Source organism: Macrosteles quadrilineatus, unplaced genomic scaffold (assembly GCF_028750875.1).
Source record: "Macrosteles quadrilineatus isolate MER2022 unplaced genomic scaffold, UCM_ALF_1.0 Scaffold_3__2_contigs__length_128488019, whole genome shotgun sequence".
Taxonomy (NCBI): Eukaryota; Metazoa; Arthropoda; class Insecta; order Hemiptera; family Cicadellidae; genus Macrosteles; species Macrosteles quadrilineatus.
This window is the reverse complement of record NW_026542596.1, coordinates 40,657,828-40,674,589: the sequence shown is the minus strand read 5'-3', so window position 1 is coordinate 40,674,589 and position 16,762 is coordinate 40,657,828. Positions and strand designations below refer to the sequence as shown.

The 16,762-nt window shown below is 33.7% G+C and overlaps 1 long non-coding RNA gene across 1 annotated transcript; it reads right to left on the bottom strand.

Moving 5' to 3' along the window:
* Positions 1-431: 431 nt before the first annotated feature.
* On the bottom strand, positions 432-9,394 carry LOC128989783 (uncharacterized). Its single transcript, XR_008490468.1, has 3 exons — positions 9,182-9,394; positions 3,640-3,738; positions 432-663 (listed from the first exon to the last, which is right to left on the bottom strand). It is a non-coding gene; the product is annotated as an uncharacterized LOC128989783 (long non-coding RNA).
* Positions 9,395-16,762: the final 7,368 nt, after the last annotated feature.

The window sequence follows — 16,762 nt, the reverse complement described above, 5'->3', positions numbered from 1 at the left end:
AAAAAATGTAGAAATAAACAATTAACAATATTTTGTTAACATTAACAGTATTTTGATTATTGTTTTTACAACATTGTTAAAGTATTTTTGTATCGTCTGTATTATCCTGTCAATATTAAGCTAATATTTTTAAAAAATCACAAAATAATTGTTAAACAATCTAAGTATTCAAAATACTTCGGCCTGCATAAATGCATAACAAAAATGTCAAAAAAAACTCATTTTAGGTAATACTCTATTGACTGACAAAACTATTACTAATATATTATTTTATTCTTGAATAACAGTAGGCTATGCTATTTCATAAAATCTGCAAAAAGTATTTCTGTGGAATATTGTTGACATAAGTTATGTATATTTATTTCAAGAAAAAGGTAAAAAATAACGTCACAATTTAAAAATATATTGTTTATTCTTTCACAAAGCCCAAAATATACATTTTTTATAGAAGGTTAAATCACAAAAGAGACCAAAAAACCAAGCGAACAAAATATTCTTATAATATATCAAATCTGTAAACAAAAGTAAATCACTTTCAAGATTTAAAAATTAATAACTGTAGGCTCAATGTATAGGCCTAGTGATTGTTGAAAAGTGTTTATATCTTCGCTGACATCTCCATAGGCCCGATTCTCTTCGACTGTAGCGGCATCCTTCCCTTTCCTAAAAAAAAGTCTTTGTGTCAAGTTTATTTTGCATGGGAATTGGGAGTATCTGAAAGTATAGAACAAGAACAGCTGCTATTTCATGTTGTTGAGGGTTGGATAGAGCTTATGAAGTACATCAGGCATGTTTGATCTATGTTCCACGCTCTCACGGCCGCACAATTTTTATTTCAGCTAATACTGCGGTTTCATTGTGGACGAAATGAGAGTAAAAAAATGGAAAAAAAATATAAAACCTAACCGTCATAAACTAACATAACTAACCAAACTTGCTAATAATATAAAAAGAGATATAAGATAAAAATCTAATGAAGGTTTACTACCTATTCGAAAAAATTGTTCTGTTCATAAAATAAAATTATAAATGCCTCAATTTCTAACAAAAAATGAAGTAATCACATTCTAAACAAAATCTTTAACAAAAAGTTAGTGTCACCGGAGAGATTCAAACTGGATAACTCTTAGACATCGTTTGAGTACTCTATCCACTACACAACGTCGATAGTTGAACTTCGTATCGTTGCGCTAATGGTGTTCTCTCAAGAGAAGAGAGTGACGTCAGACCATGACAGCCAATAGAATGTTCTCATTTTGTCCGTATTGAAAACCGCAGCTGAAATAAAAATTGTGCCTCATGGCCCACTTTAAAATAACTATTTTAAGGTTAAACGTGGCCTTGGAGATTGTTAATGGTTTGCAAGGTCTGTAATTTAAATACTCACTTTTCCACTATTTTCTCCACTGTCAAAAAAATTTTGCATATTACCATTGACTAAATTGTTGAATAGGGCCTACTTGTATTAATAGCCAAATATAATACAAGACCTATATTAACCTATGTTATGTATGAAAGGCATGTATTTAAAAATTTAGTTAGGCAGAGATAGAGTCAGAAGAGAGTGTAAAGGCTTATTTATTTACTCTTATACAAGCTTCAAATTATCTAGAAATATTTTAATATTGCTATTTATTGCCTTATTTTTAGTTAATGAAAACAAAAACTCAACATAAACAATGCGGTAGGCTGTTGTAAAATTAGTCATTCGAGGAACGATTTCCTAAACATACAACAAAACCAAAAGTTATTTTTGCCATTATATCAAACCTTATATAGGCCTACCAATATATTTTTCAAACCGGTAGTCAATATATTTCTTGGCTACCGTACTTCAAACATTAGGTGTCAGAATCTAACAAATTTTTTTTTTTTTTTTAGTGAAATGATCAAATTTGCTTTTTAAGAGGGTGAGCAAATTTTCGTACAAAAACGCCATGTACTATCGGTTCAATAACGAAATACTAAGTATTTATATTATTTCGGACCAAATAGGCTCGATTCAATTGATTAATGGTTGAATGAATACATATAATGAACACTGTTACCGTACCGCGACGGTACGAAGTGCTGCCATCGGTGTTCGAGGTGAAGTGGATAGTGTTCGGCTCATAATCAAATATTTATCAGATCGAATCCCACCGGTGACACTAACATTTTGTCAAAGATTTTGCTTAGAATGTGATTACTTCTTAACTGTACATCTTTTTTTAGAATTTGAGGCATTTAAGTTATAATTTTATTTTATGAACAGAACAATTTTTTCGATAGTAAACCTTCATTTGATTTTTTCATTAACAGCATGTTTGGTTAGTTAGGTTAGGTTATGACAGTTTGCGAAATCACACGGCGTTTTTAGACAAAAAAAGTGCTCACCTTGATAGCCTACCAAGTTTTTACCATCTGGTTAGCCTACTTTACTAATCGATCTTGGATGAGATTACCTACAACGTAGCCTCATCAGACACAACACTCCCTATGATTATAAATACATGTTTTGTGATTTGATTAATCTAGTCAAACGATAGGCCTAGCCATACAATATGATATAAAGCAATTATTAATATTTAGACAATTACATGCAATTGATACTGTCATGAAAGCTTGAAAAGCACAAGTCAGTCATACAACAGCAAAATATGATACATTAAAGCAAAATAAGTTAATAAGTTCATTGTACTAAAAACCAAATAAGAGTACTGATAGCTATATTTTAGAAAAACATCATGCAAGATTAATCTATACTTATTTAATACGCAAGCAGGATTTTTGTGACAATTACTCCTCCGAAACTACTGAACCGATTGACATGTTTTTGGTGTCATTGGAAAGAGCGTAACGTGAAGTTGTGCAGGAAACTTTCTTTTTAGGTAAATAATTAGAGAGTGAGGACCTGGGGCCCTTTAAAGTTTCGTATTTCTCCATAAGATTAACATGGGAAACAAACATTGTTTTGAAACTCCAGCTGTTGTCATAAATTAAATATTACATTTGCTTTGACATTTAAATGTAAACAACCAGAACTGTCAAATGCCTGAAGAACACATGTTGTTTTAATTGTAAACAGTCAATGTGTAAATTATCTATGTTGTATTAAAATGTGTATAGTTTTGGATGTTGGTTTGTGTTTAATGATATCTATATAATTAATACGCTACATGAAACTTTGTCGGTTGAACTCCTCCGCCATTTCTTAACCGATTTTATCCATTGACGTCTCATTGGAAAGAGCAAGTCGCGTAGATTTGCAAACTGGTCTTACATTTTTGAAAAAGTCCCTTGGGCTCTGTCCCAGTGGCTGTTAAAGCTCCCATGTTATCCTTATGAAGAACATAATTGTTTACATTTTGATCAGCTGTATTATTGAATTGCTGTTGTTTATTTTTCGATTCAAAGTCTTTTAAACTCATCGGAAGTTATGATGACTTTTATTTGTTTTTAAATAGATACTTTACTATCTTTGCAATTGCTCGATTTCGAGCAACGTGTTTACTAGTAGAGCTAAAGTCCGCTTTGAAAAATCTTTAAGTCTGTAAAAGGGCCTTACAATACAATCAACCATGCATACATCACATTCTTAAAACTATCTAGGCTAACATGCTGAGCTGACAGAGGAAATCAATTGAAAAGGTCAATTACCTGTAGCTTCAAAGGATGTTAGAAACTTGGTCAGTCTTGTGTAGAGTCTACTGATTTTATTTGACCTCGTGCCCCATGGTTTTATACATGCCTGCGTGCCTGTGAAGAATGAGAGTGTTTAAGTTAAGGGATTTTTGTATTTATGTAACTTAAGACACCTGCAAAAATGTACAGGTTGATTACTGTTTGAATTAGGCTTTAATTACTGCGCAATATTCATAAGCAGTGTGACTAAGCTAAAACAAACAAATAAGAATAGCCTATATAAAGTACAGCAAACCTTGATCGGAACAGAACAAGTTAGGCCTACCAACAAATTATTGTAAGTTAGTTAGGGGTACTTTCCTGTTAGAGAGAACATTCATTATTATTGATGATTTTACGATCTTAGTTTTGGTTAACGAAAACAAAAACTCAACATAAACAATGCGGTAGGCTATTATAATATTAAAGAGTAATTTAATGGTAGGCCTACCTATTAACTAAAAGTACCTGGGGACCGAGCTTTGCTCGGGGAAAATTATTAGTTTACTCTGAAAAGTATTGCAGATACATTAATCCACTCCCAATCTCCACACTGCTCACCTTCACTACTTACTTCACCACTCCCTACGTCGTGGACCTGTTTGCCCTCCTTCCCTATACCATTTTAGAATTGCAGATACATAAATGCCACAGACAGTTCCCACACTCTGCACTGCTAGCATTACTACTTCCTTCACCACTTCCTACGTCGCGGACCTGTTTCTCTCCCTTCCAATGGCATTTTAGGATTGCAGATACCCTAATCTAATCGCCATTAACAGTTCCAACACTCCGGACTAATCACCTTTACTACTTCCTTCACCACTTCCTATGTCGCAGACCTCTTTCCATCCCTTCCCATTGGATTTTAGGATTGTAGATTCCTTAATCTAATCGTCATAAACAATTTCCACACTCCAGACTGCTCGCCTTTACTACTTCCTTCACCACTTCCTACGTCGCGGACCTAATTCCCTCCCTTCCCAATAGCATTTTAGGATTGTAGATAACTTGATCTAATCGTTATTAACAGTTCCCACACTCCGGACTGCTCTACTTTACTACTTCCTTCGCCACTTCCTACGTTGTGAACCTGTTTCCCTCCCTTCCCATAGCATTTTAGGATTGCAGATTCCTTAATCTAATCGTCATAAACAGTTTTCACACTCCAGACTGCTCGCCTTTACTACTTCCTTCACCACTTCCTACGTCGCGGACCTCATTCCATCCCTTCCCATAGGATTTTAGGATTGCAGATTCCTTAATATAATCGTCGTAAACAGTTTCCACACTCCAGACTGCTCGCCTTTACTACTTCCTTCACCACTTCCTACGTCGCGGACCTGATTCCCTCCCTTCCCATAGCATTATAGGATTGTAGATAACTTGATCTAATTGTTATTAACAATTCCCACACTCCGGACTGCTCACCCTTACTACTTACTTCACCACTCCCTATGCCGTAGACCTGTTTGCCCTCCTTCCTTATACTATTTTAGAATTGCAGATACATAAATGCCACAGACGGTTTCCATACACTCTGCACTGCTAGCCTTACAACTTACTTCCCCATGTCCTACGTCATGGACCTGTTTTCCTCCCTTCCCATTACATTTTAGGATTGCAGATACCTTAATTTAATCGTCATAAACAGTTCCCACACTCCAGACTGCTCGCCTTTACTACTTCCTTCACCACTTCCTATGTCGTGGACCTGTTTTCCTCCCTTTCCATAGCATTTAAGGATTGCAGATACCGTAATCTAATCATCATAAACAGATCTCACACTCCACACTGCTACCCTTGACTATAGAATCGAGTAATCTTCAGTATAATCTTTGCTCAATAGTAACAACTGATGTTTTTCCTTTTGTACTGTATTTTGTTTTGCTATTATACTGTGGATAGACAAATTACAAGTCTTTTGTTTACTTTTTCCTTGTTATTTAATTCAGCCAACATGGTTACTTAGCAACCCATAAGCCTAATGTTAAAAAAATGTGACTTTCAGTTCCATTTTTCTACGTAATTAGATTTTTGTTGGCAAGTCTAACTTCAGTAAACTCGTTTTTAGGCCAGAAATAAACTATTTACAAAATTTGAAGAAAATCGTCGGAGCCGTTTTCGAGATCTTTGTGCAAGCAAGCATACATACATACAAGCAAACATTGCTCATATTAGAGTATAGGATAACACAACCCAACTACACTAATGTAAAGTGAAATGTAAAGTGATGATGTTAACGACTGATATTTTAGTTTAAAATATCTTTTTAGTCTAACTTATAACTGATATTAGGCTACTGTAGTTGTAATGGTAAGTTAGTGGTTGAAATTAACTTAGTAACTTAACCCTCCAAGTATCTCTACTTTTGGTCTTAATGTTCGCCCATTTATTGCGCAATCGCAGGGTTTTATTAAAATGTATCTTAGAAACTTAAAAACAATGTAAAGTATACTGTTTTATATATCATTTTGTTTGGAAAATTAACCCTCCAAGTGTCCATAGTTTAGGCCTTAATGTCCACCTATTTTTGGCGCATTTGCAAGGTTTTATTAAAACGGATCTGAGAAGCTTAAAACAATGTTAATTCTAATGTTCTATATACCATTTTGTTTGGAAAATCATGGGCTTCAATATTATATACAAAACATAAGGAACATTTTTTCAAAAAAAAAATTTTTAGGTAAAAAAAATATAATTTCGAAAATTTTCAAAAAAAAAATAAGTTCGCGCCTAATGAAATTGTATAAATTATAGGCCTATAAATATTTGAAAATAGCCACTTTGTTCTAAATTTTATGAGGATTACAAATATATAATAATATAAGGAAGTATATTTGCAAATAAATAAGTTATGGGCAAAAAACTGATTTCAGTACATAGCGTTTAGCTAAGAATGCATAGCCTAACCATAGCTAGGAATCTGGCTGATAATTTACATCAATATCACTACCTACTTCTTCAGGATCATCAACCAACACTTCAAAACCACTTAAATCTTCTTATAATGCACCACGTATATCACTACTTTTGATTTTTAACACTAAAACAATGATAAACGTAATAAAACACATCAGTCATCGGTCCGGGGGAACCTAGCTGTTTACAAATACACGCACGTCAGCTGTCTGCTACAATATTTTCAGAACTAAAATGAATAGCGCTTAGAGACAGACATCTGGAGACAGCTTAGAATGTAACGGAAAGAACGATACCTAACTCGATCCAGTTCAATCCGATTCAGTCAGTTATAGAGCCTTCGCCGTAAACGATGTCTGCTTGTCGAAAAATCGGCAAGTAACACTATACAAAGTGTGGTGCTTGCCGAATTTTCGTCAAGTAACACTGGGAGGGTTATAGGCTTCAAGGTAGGCCCTAACATATAAAACATTACAAAAAAAATTTTCAACAATTTTTGTGGGGTTAACATTTCTCAAAAATTATAAAATAGGCTAAATGAAAAAAAATTATGTTCGCGCTCAATAAGTTGTTATAATTTATCGGTCTACAAATTTTAAAATAGCCACTTTGTTCAGAATATTATGAGGATTCCAAAAATATAATAATATAAGGAAGTAGATTTGCAAATAAATAAGTTAAGTTATGGGCAAAAAACCGATTTCGGTACATAGCGTTTAGCTAAGAATGCATAGCCTAACCAAACCATAGCTAGGAATCTGGCTGATAATTTACATCAATATCACTACCTACTTCTTCAGGATCATCAACCAGCCCTTCAAAATCACTTAAATCTTCTTATAATGCGCCACGTATATTACTACTTTTGATTTTAACACTAAAACAATGATAAACTTAATAAAACACATCAGTCATCGGTGCGAGGTTAACCAAGCTGTTTACAAATACGCACGTCAGCTGTCTGCTACAATATTTTCGGAACTAAAATGAAGAAACAGACATCAGGAGAAAGCTCTGAATCTGCTGAAAAAAATGATACCTAACTCGATCCAGTTCAATCCGATTCAGCCAGTCCCAGAGCCGTCGCCGTAAACAGTGTTTGTGAGTCGCAAAAGCGACGCATAACACCACAGCGGGTGTGTTATGAGTCGCTTTTACGACACATAACACTCGGAGGGTTAAGGTAGAGCCTATCGTAAAATCAATTTAGGCCCTAGCATAAAAGTTATTTTAGGTTTTAAATAACATACCAGTATTGTTATTCTGCCTCGTGCCTGTGAAGAATGTGTGTTTAAGTGCTTTTTGTATGCAAGAGACAAGCAAAAATGTACAGGTTGGTTACTGTTCGAGTTAAGTTCAAATTACTGCCATAACTTAATCATAAGCAGTGTGACTAAGTTAAGTCATAACAAACATAAGAATAGCCTATAAGTTAAAGTACAGCAACCTTGACCGGTACAGAACAAGTTAGGCCTGCTACCCACGAATTAAATAAGTTAAGGCTAAGTTGGCTGCACTTTACTTGACGTCCTACACTCATTCGACTGTTTTTTCGGTTCGATATTTTCATTCGATTGTTTCATTCGATATATCGTTTGGTTAGTTAGGTTAGGTTAACCTTACCTAACTAACCAAACGATATATCGAATGAAGCAATCGATTAATCGATATATCGATCTATATTTTCATTCGAATGAGTGTAGGACGTCAAGTAAAGTGCAGCCGCTAAGTTAGTTAGGTATGAACTAAAATAACACAGATACCCAACTAAAGTGATACGGTAATGTTAACAGCTGATCTTTCAGTTTTAAAATAATTTTAGTATAAGCTTAACTTTTTACTGTTAAGGCTACTGTAAGTAGTTGTAATGGTAGGTTAAGCTACTTAACTTTAGAGGTCGAAATTAGTGTAGTAAAATCAATCAATGCAGGCCCTAGCATTAAAATTATTCTTGGGATTAAATAACTTATTAAGTTGTTCCGCTTATAAAAAGGCCAACGGTAACTTAATGTAAGTTAGGCCTAGGCCTACTTTAAATTTACAAATTATTGACCAATTCATAGGATAATTAAATTATAGCCTACTTTGAAGTTGTAAATTGGCTTTGGTATGTAACTTAGGTAAAATAATATTGACATCTTAGGCTATGTCAAAGGTTAAACTGCAATGGCATAACCAGGAAAACGCATTTTCGTCTAAATTAAGGTTAGGTAAAAAAGATGTGAGATGATTCAAGCCTTGGAGATGATTAACTTATAACTTCAATTTTCTGGGCAAATGCATTCACAATGATCTCAATGATTAGGCTAGGTTTTACTTTTTCTTTCAGCATTCAAATGAGTTTTTTTTGTTTGCTTATAAATATTAGCCTTATAGGCCTAACTTATTTAGCCTACATAGCCTTGCGTACTATCACACTTACATATTTTATTTGTGTGTTAACAATCAATCTTAGCAGTTGGTACTGCATTTGTAGGTTAAAAGATTTTAATAAATTAGGCTTGGCTCTATTAAGTTACGACTAGAGTGCAAGCCTAGCCTACTTTGATATGTAACTATGAATGCAAAACTTAACTTGATAACAAGATGCACTTACCTTAAAGCTGGTATCTCAAGTTGACCACCATTAAAAAACTGTATTCAGCCGTAAATAATTGTATTATTATACATCAGAATCTCAAAGCAAAGGGAAAAATACAATCATTGCAACATGGTGTGAAGTAAGTGAAATAAAAATTACGAGATTGAGACTAGGACTAGAGATGATTAATTGAAATGAAAGATGCTCTGGAGCTGCCGAGTGCCGATGATGGTCGATGGAAGATGAGATAAAGAAAAGAAGATGGATGCTACCAACCAAACCATGCTAGATGCTAGCTAATAGATAGATCCATCCGCGCGCGTTTTAATGGCGCGCACAAGAAAATAGTTCTAATTTAAATTGAAGATATTTTTGTTTCTACCCGTTTGGGTAGAATTTTTATTTTAGTATTTTGTTTTTAGCATCAACCTTATTCCCTTTATTACTTAATAAAAGCCTAGTTTATATTTATTTTGATTTTCAGGATGAGCTGAGTCCATAAACAGTTTTCAATCTTATTAATGTTGTTTCAATGTTGAAATAAAAATTATTTCAACATTATTCAATATTGACAACAATGTTTTCAATAAATGTTGATCAATGTTGGGAAAATAATGTGTTAATGTTGAAATAATGTTTTTTCAACATTAATCAATATTATCAAACAATATTTTCATAAAACGTTGATCAACGTTGGGAAAATCTTGCTTCAACATTAAAACAATATTCTCAGAACAATATTGTTGACAATGTTAAGCAACATTATTTCAACATTTTAACAATATTGTGTTGCTACTTGGGGTGCAGCACTAATTTCTTTTATATTTATGACAACAGCTAATTTGCAACCAAAAGGTGAGTGAGCGTAGCGAACGAACTTCAACCTGGAGGCGAGTTAGCGTAGCGAACGAGCTAACCTGAAGGCAAGTGAGCGCAGCGAACGAGCTCCAACCTAAAGGTGAGTGAGCGTAGCGAACGAGCTCCAACCCAAAGGTGAGTGAGCGTAGCGAACGAACTTCAACCTGGAAGCGAGTGAGCGCAGCGAACGAGCTCCAACCTAAAGGTGAGTGAGCGTAGCGAACGAGCTCCAACCCAAAGGTGAGTGAGCGTAGCGAACGAACTTCAACCAGGACGTGATTGAACGATGCGAACGAGATCATCTTGAAAATTAAACCACAGATAAAACATAACGTAACGGTACTTTCTTTCCATCGGTCTGTCTTAGGGGAAACCTATAACTTAGGCGATACGAAGTTCGCCGGGTCAGCTAGTAGTACAATAAAAATATGTTTTGACCCAAAAAAAATTAGCACAACCGGGGAATTTGGTACAGATGTTGGGTAAACCTTCCTTTTGAACATACTAAAAGTCCCCTAAAATTGAAGCTGTGCTACGGCCTACGGCCGCCATGTTGGAAAATGGCGGCAAATTTCTGTATTTTTCGCTATAGTGACTTTATTATCAGAGATACAGGAAAAAGCTAAATGTACAAAATGTAGTCCATCTAAAAATACACATTGTTTGCATTTATCACCTTTCTCTAAACCCAAAACGGTTTTTTTTAGATATTTGTGATTAAGTATATTTAGTTTTTTTCTATTTATCAAAAATGGGTGAAACACATGGAAATTGACGGTTACTTTCAAGGTTTAGGATAATTCATCCCATTTAGTTAACTAGTGTGATACTATAATATCTTAAAATGTAACTTTATCTTATGAGTAAAACAACTTCGCTACAGCAAACCTGCAGACTCAGCAAATGTCTATTTGATGTGATGTTTTATTAAATGTATATAAATAAAATTAGGTTCAACAGGTACCTAAAAGGTGTGTGTTTTTCTTTAGTAAAATACCAATGACTTAGCATCAAATAACTCATTTTCCAAGTTTGATCATTATAATATTTGAACAAGCAAACTACAACAGTTAACTTATTCATAAGAATAGCATGGGAGTTTTAAATTAAAAATTTTAAAAATTTGAATATACAAATTTTGGTTGTGTTTAATAAAAAGGTTGTGATTATTTGTCGCGATTAGAATATTAACTGAAGGGGTTTTCAAAAGGAGATGGAGAACGTTATTTAAGTAATATTAGTTCGTACCAAGTACCGGAAATATTGTATGCAGTGGGGTAATTAACCATATTTTGTAAAGTAAGAAATAGTCGTATTAATATTTTATCCTCATTTGTTATCCTTTTAATAATTAACATTTTAATACTTTGATGGCACCACCACACTAACTAACTAGACTTACATCCCATTGGAAATTTGGAAGGTTGTTTTTCGTGTCTAGTTCATGTTGATAACGAATGAAGTATAGTATAGCATAATTTGAAAACTAAGTATAGTTAGTTTTAATTATAAAAATCGGTGAAACCCATCGCAATCGACAGTTACTTTCAAGGTTTATGACAATTATTCATCCCACTTAGTTGACATAAGAGTGATACTAGCTGGTAGTGCCATCAAAATATTAAAATGTTAATTTATTAAATGGGTAACAATGAGTACGGTATAAAATATTAATATGACTATTGCGTACTTTACAAAATATGGTTGATTACCTCACTGCATTCAATATTTCCGATACTTGGTACGAATTAATATTACTTTTGCTCCATCTCCTTTAGAAAACCCCTTAGGTTAATATTCGAATCGTCACAAAGAACCGCCACCTTTTTATTAAACACAACGAAAATTTGTAAATTGTAAATTTAAAACTCCCATGCTATTCTTATGAATAAGTTAACTGTTGTAGTTTGCTTGTTTATAGATGCATTATGATGAAAATTTGAAAAATGAGTTATTTGATACTAAGTTATTGATATTTACGAGACCGTTCAAGGAGGACCCCGACCCCCCACCACCGCGCCGTGGGACAGCGGGATTGGAATCGAAACGGTACATCGGTTCGGTGCGGATTCTTCTTCTTCAAATCCCAAGCCTTAACTCGTTAACTCCTCCTCAGTCCTCGTCCTCATTATAACTCATTCATTAGAACTAATATTCGATAGGAACAAAGTAGTTTGTTAAATGTTAAACGGTGCTCTGGTGCTCATTAAACCAAAGTATTTTTTCTGGAGTTATTTAAAAACAAATAACAGTCACAATTTCCGATGAGTGAAGCGTCAAATCAAAGATTATGTAACTAATGGAAATACTCACTATTTTATCATTTTTCAAAGGCTATATTATTTAGTGTTTACTACAAATATTTTCCTCTCAGCCGAATTAGATTGTTCATGATTATATTTGTCATTGCTGCCAGTATATCTTTACACATATATATAAAAAGAACTGGTAATATATTGGAATTAATATAAATTTGAAATAAAAACTTCACCAATATTATAAGAATTTTTAATTTTATGAGGCCTTTTGCCAGCTAAGCTGGCATCATCAGACACGGGTACAAAATTAGCGGCTAGTCCCTGCCCACCAAAATCTGTTCGGGAGCGAAACTTCTACCCTCCAGCTGTTCTGATTGGCTGAGGGAACACGAACACCATTACTGCAACGATACGGCATGGCATGATGCCATCGGCCTCGGTGGTATAGTGGATTGAGTGTCGGGCTGATAATCTGAAGGAGTCAGGTTCGAATCTCACATGAGGCACTATATTTTTGTCTGGGGTTTTTTCATTATCAGCAAGTTTGGTTGGTTTGGTTAGGTTATGACAGTTTAATTTCATAATTAAAACATTATAAAATTAAATTTGAGCCATTTATAGTTTTATTACGAACTGAACTATTTGTTCGATTAATAAACCTTCATTGGATTTTTTCATTATCAGCACGTTTGGTTGGTTTGGTTAGGTTATGACAGTTTAATTTCATAAAAAAAACTATAAAATTGAATTTGAGGCATTTATAGTTTTATTTTATGAACAAAACTAATTTTTCAATTAGTATGCCTAAACCTAAAAGTTAATCAGAAGCCTCCAAATGACACTGTTGGCAAAACTAATCCTGGAATAAAAATTCAGCTGGAGGGAGGGTAGAAGTTTCGCTCCCGAACAGATTTGGTGGGCAGGGACCATCGATCTCTATTATTACAACATAATAATAGAGATCGATGGCATGGACTAGCCGCTAGCGCTTGTCATCACAAAACAAAACTGAAGGCTATATTGTTTAAGTTTAAAAATACAGTGATAAATGTTAAAGAATGTAACATATGGGTAGTTGAAAATAAAAATAATTCTGGTATAGTACATTTAGCTAAAATTACAAAAATAAATTATATATGTATAAAAATTAAATATAAAGTAGAATAATTAACTTATAATTTTGTATATTTAGAAATTAGTAATGTTAAATTTTGAATTGGACCATTATCATTATTTACTTAATTGTCCATTTTTATTTATAAATAATGATTCCCATGCATTTAGTTCGTTGGATTTTGTTACATTTTTAGTAATTTAGTATTTTTGATTGATATTGTGTGGTCCATTTCTAAACAATGTTTTGCTATTGCAGATTTTTCAGGTCTGTTGTTTGTAATGTGAGAAGTGTGTTCATTAAATCTAGTTTTTACATTTCTTTTACAACTTATCTAGCTCTCTAAATGGTTAGTAGAAAAGCTACAAAAATTTGAATCATTCACGTCTTTTGCTATAAAAAACAGCTAGATACGAGTTAATAGATAAAATTAAAGATTTGAAGTTCAAAAAGATGAATATCTAGTCTATTTTGATGTTGTATCCATTTACCCAAGTGTCCCGATTCCAATTACGAGACACTTGTTAAGAAAATGGCTCATTTCATTAAATCTACCAAAAGAAATAATTAATGAATATGTAATTTTGACAAATCTATGTATGTCCCAAAACACAGTTGAATATAATAATAATTTTTATACCCAAACTGAAGGAACAGCTATGGGAAATCCACTATATGTTTTTATAGCAAATATATTTATGAGTCATTTTGAATCAAAAGCAAAAGAAGTAATGGCATATTTTCCATGAACCTGGTTAAGGTACGTAGACGACAAGATATTTGCAGTTTTATTATCAGAAAGAAAACCTAAATGACTTTGTCAACAAATTGAATTTTTTTTATCCGTCAATAAAATTCACACAGGCCTATGAGGTTGAAAATGAAAAGAAGATATCATTTCTAGATGTACTAATCCTACGGAGTAAAACCAACCCACACCAATAGGTTCATCACTCAAGATTTTCATCACCCCCCAGAACAGAAAAGATCAGCTTTTAATTCAATGATTTATCGCCTCATAATACCTCACTGTCCCAAGAAAATTATAATAAAGAGCTTAACTACAAAAGACGTGGCTAAGTACCGGTATAATGGATATGAGACCAAAGTTGTAAACAATATGTTGACCAAAGAACAAAAAGAAAAGAACTATAGTTCATGAGATATGAGCGATGTTCTATAACACCCCTCGGCACTACTTTCCCCCTCCCCCCAAGTTGTGCCCCTGCTGGGAGGGCGACAATATCGGTTTTTGTCATCTCCAAGATTCCCCCAACAACAATCAAAAGTCAAAAAGAGTTACACTTACAGTGCATTCTCAACCCCCTATAGGTGCTGGACAGAGATGTCCAAGAAGTGTACTGCCCTGAACTTCGCACAGCCCAAATCTCACACTTTTTTGGATATAAATATCATCAGGTTTGGGATTTTTACGACAAAGGAATAGTGAGTAAAGTGAGCAGTCATGCATTGACTTCAAAAATAACTTAACTTTGGTTTCCTTTTTTGTGTTGTCTTCCAGGAATGACAGTACTAGAGCAAGTCTCCACTTTTTTGTGATCATCCCTTAAAACCAAGTTAGCCTTATCGTATAAAAGACCTTGAATACAAAAAAAGCTATTCAATTTTTCGTCCTCATGCCTCATGAATCTTGAGTTTTTTACTCTGACCACCTAAGCCTGTAGGTCCACCTGTTGAGGAAGCAAAACGTATAAGTCGTTTGTGTAGACCGTGTGAAGAACTTTTAGCGAATTTTTTTTAGGGAAGAAGCTATTACCGAAGGCGGCACTGAAAGATCTAGACGACTCTTGACCGATTTACTTTTAATATTTTGATGTCCCCAGAGGCCAAAAACACTTTTCGTTCAAATTTGTATGATAACTCATGTAATTTTGGTCCATTTTATGATAAATTTTGGCATAAATGTGTAGAGGTGTAAAACTTAAATGACTTAGTGATCCAAGATCCAATTTTGATCCGATACCCAAAGTTCAAAATATTTTTTACTCAACCCTAAAGAAATAAAAATGTCTGGTCCTGACCTAAGACCCCTAATATTATTAAAAAATTAATAGACTTTTATTAGTTAGTTTCCTAGGTCTTTTTGCTGATCCGATTATTGGAAACAAAAGGTAAATTCATCGAGTTGAAGCAATACCACATGCATTTCTAATCCCTTAGGTTCCAACCTTCGAAGAATCAGAACATAGAGGTGCCTCTCTGGTGAGATCTGCTGGGGGCCTCATAGATTTTAAATACAGCCCTGCTCATCCCATTCTACTGTTCTTCACTGTTAAATACTCACATTAAATTCTTCTGTTAATTGAGCTATTTCACAATAAAAAATTGCAGTAATGCTGTAGTAGTTTTTTGTTAATTCGTCCTTATCCAACATTATGTCTGATACTGTGGAAAAGAGTTAAAGGTACTTGTTTTGCTTGGAGCAACAACTTCTTCCTGGGTCATGTCACCGAGACGTGGTACCGTCAGTGCACCTAACCTCAAAAGTGTGCACTAATATAAATATAATTAACTAAATAAATTCGATAAATTCACTAAGAATTAACAGTTAAGTATTCTTTAGTTATTTGTTATTAGAAACGTTCCAAAATTGTCATGTCACAAGCCAAAATGTAATAAAATTACTCAATTACTCTGTAAATTGCATTACACAAGCATCACTTGAATTTGAAATCAGTGTTATAAACAACCTCCTCACAGAGTGAAAATTGTATTCGGTTGAATGTATTGTTAAATAAAAAAAAAACCAATTACATTTTATACTCCTTTAATACTTGAATATGTTCTTAACACAGTACTCTAATAGTTGGCATTTTATATATTTACATGACACACCTCTTTTAAATTAATATGATCAACCATTTATACATAACAATATTTTTTGAATTACCTAATCGGAAATGTAATTAGAAGTCTTTAAAGTCTGCAATCTAAATAATCTACTGATATATTAAAATAACTTAGTAAAAATATATACACTGTAATTAGGACAATCACAGATTGAAAATGTTACAACAGTTTAGTAATAAAATCAACACTACTAGACAGAATAGCAATACATTAGTTGATGTTGATACATTTAGTTTGCACATTGAGATGAATTTCCAGCTAGTCCAACCACCAGTTGAGGAAAAGGTTGTTCAGTAGAATTAAAAATATTCTCAAATACTAACCACACTACTAATCCACAGTAACGGATAACCTGCAATTATGTGTGAATTTGGTATGTAACCAAGAAATTTGGAACGACTGCCAATGGGGCATTGCTGTGCATTTGTGTACGTTTTTTTGTTAACTGTGTTTAGTTAGTTTTCTTTAAGGTTGTCAATTAGCATAAACGTGATT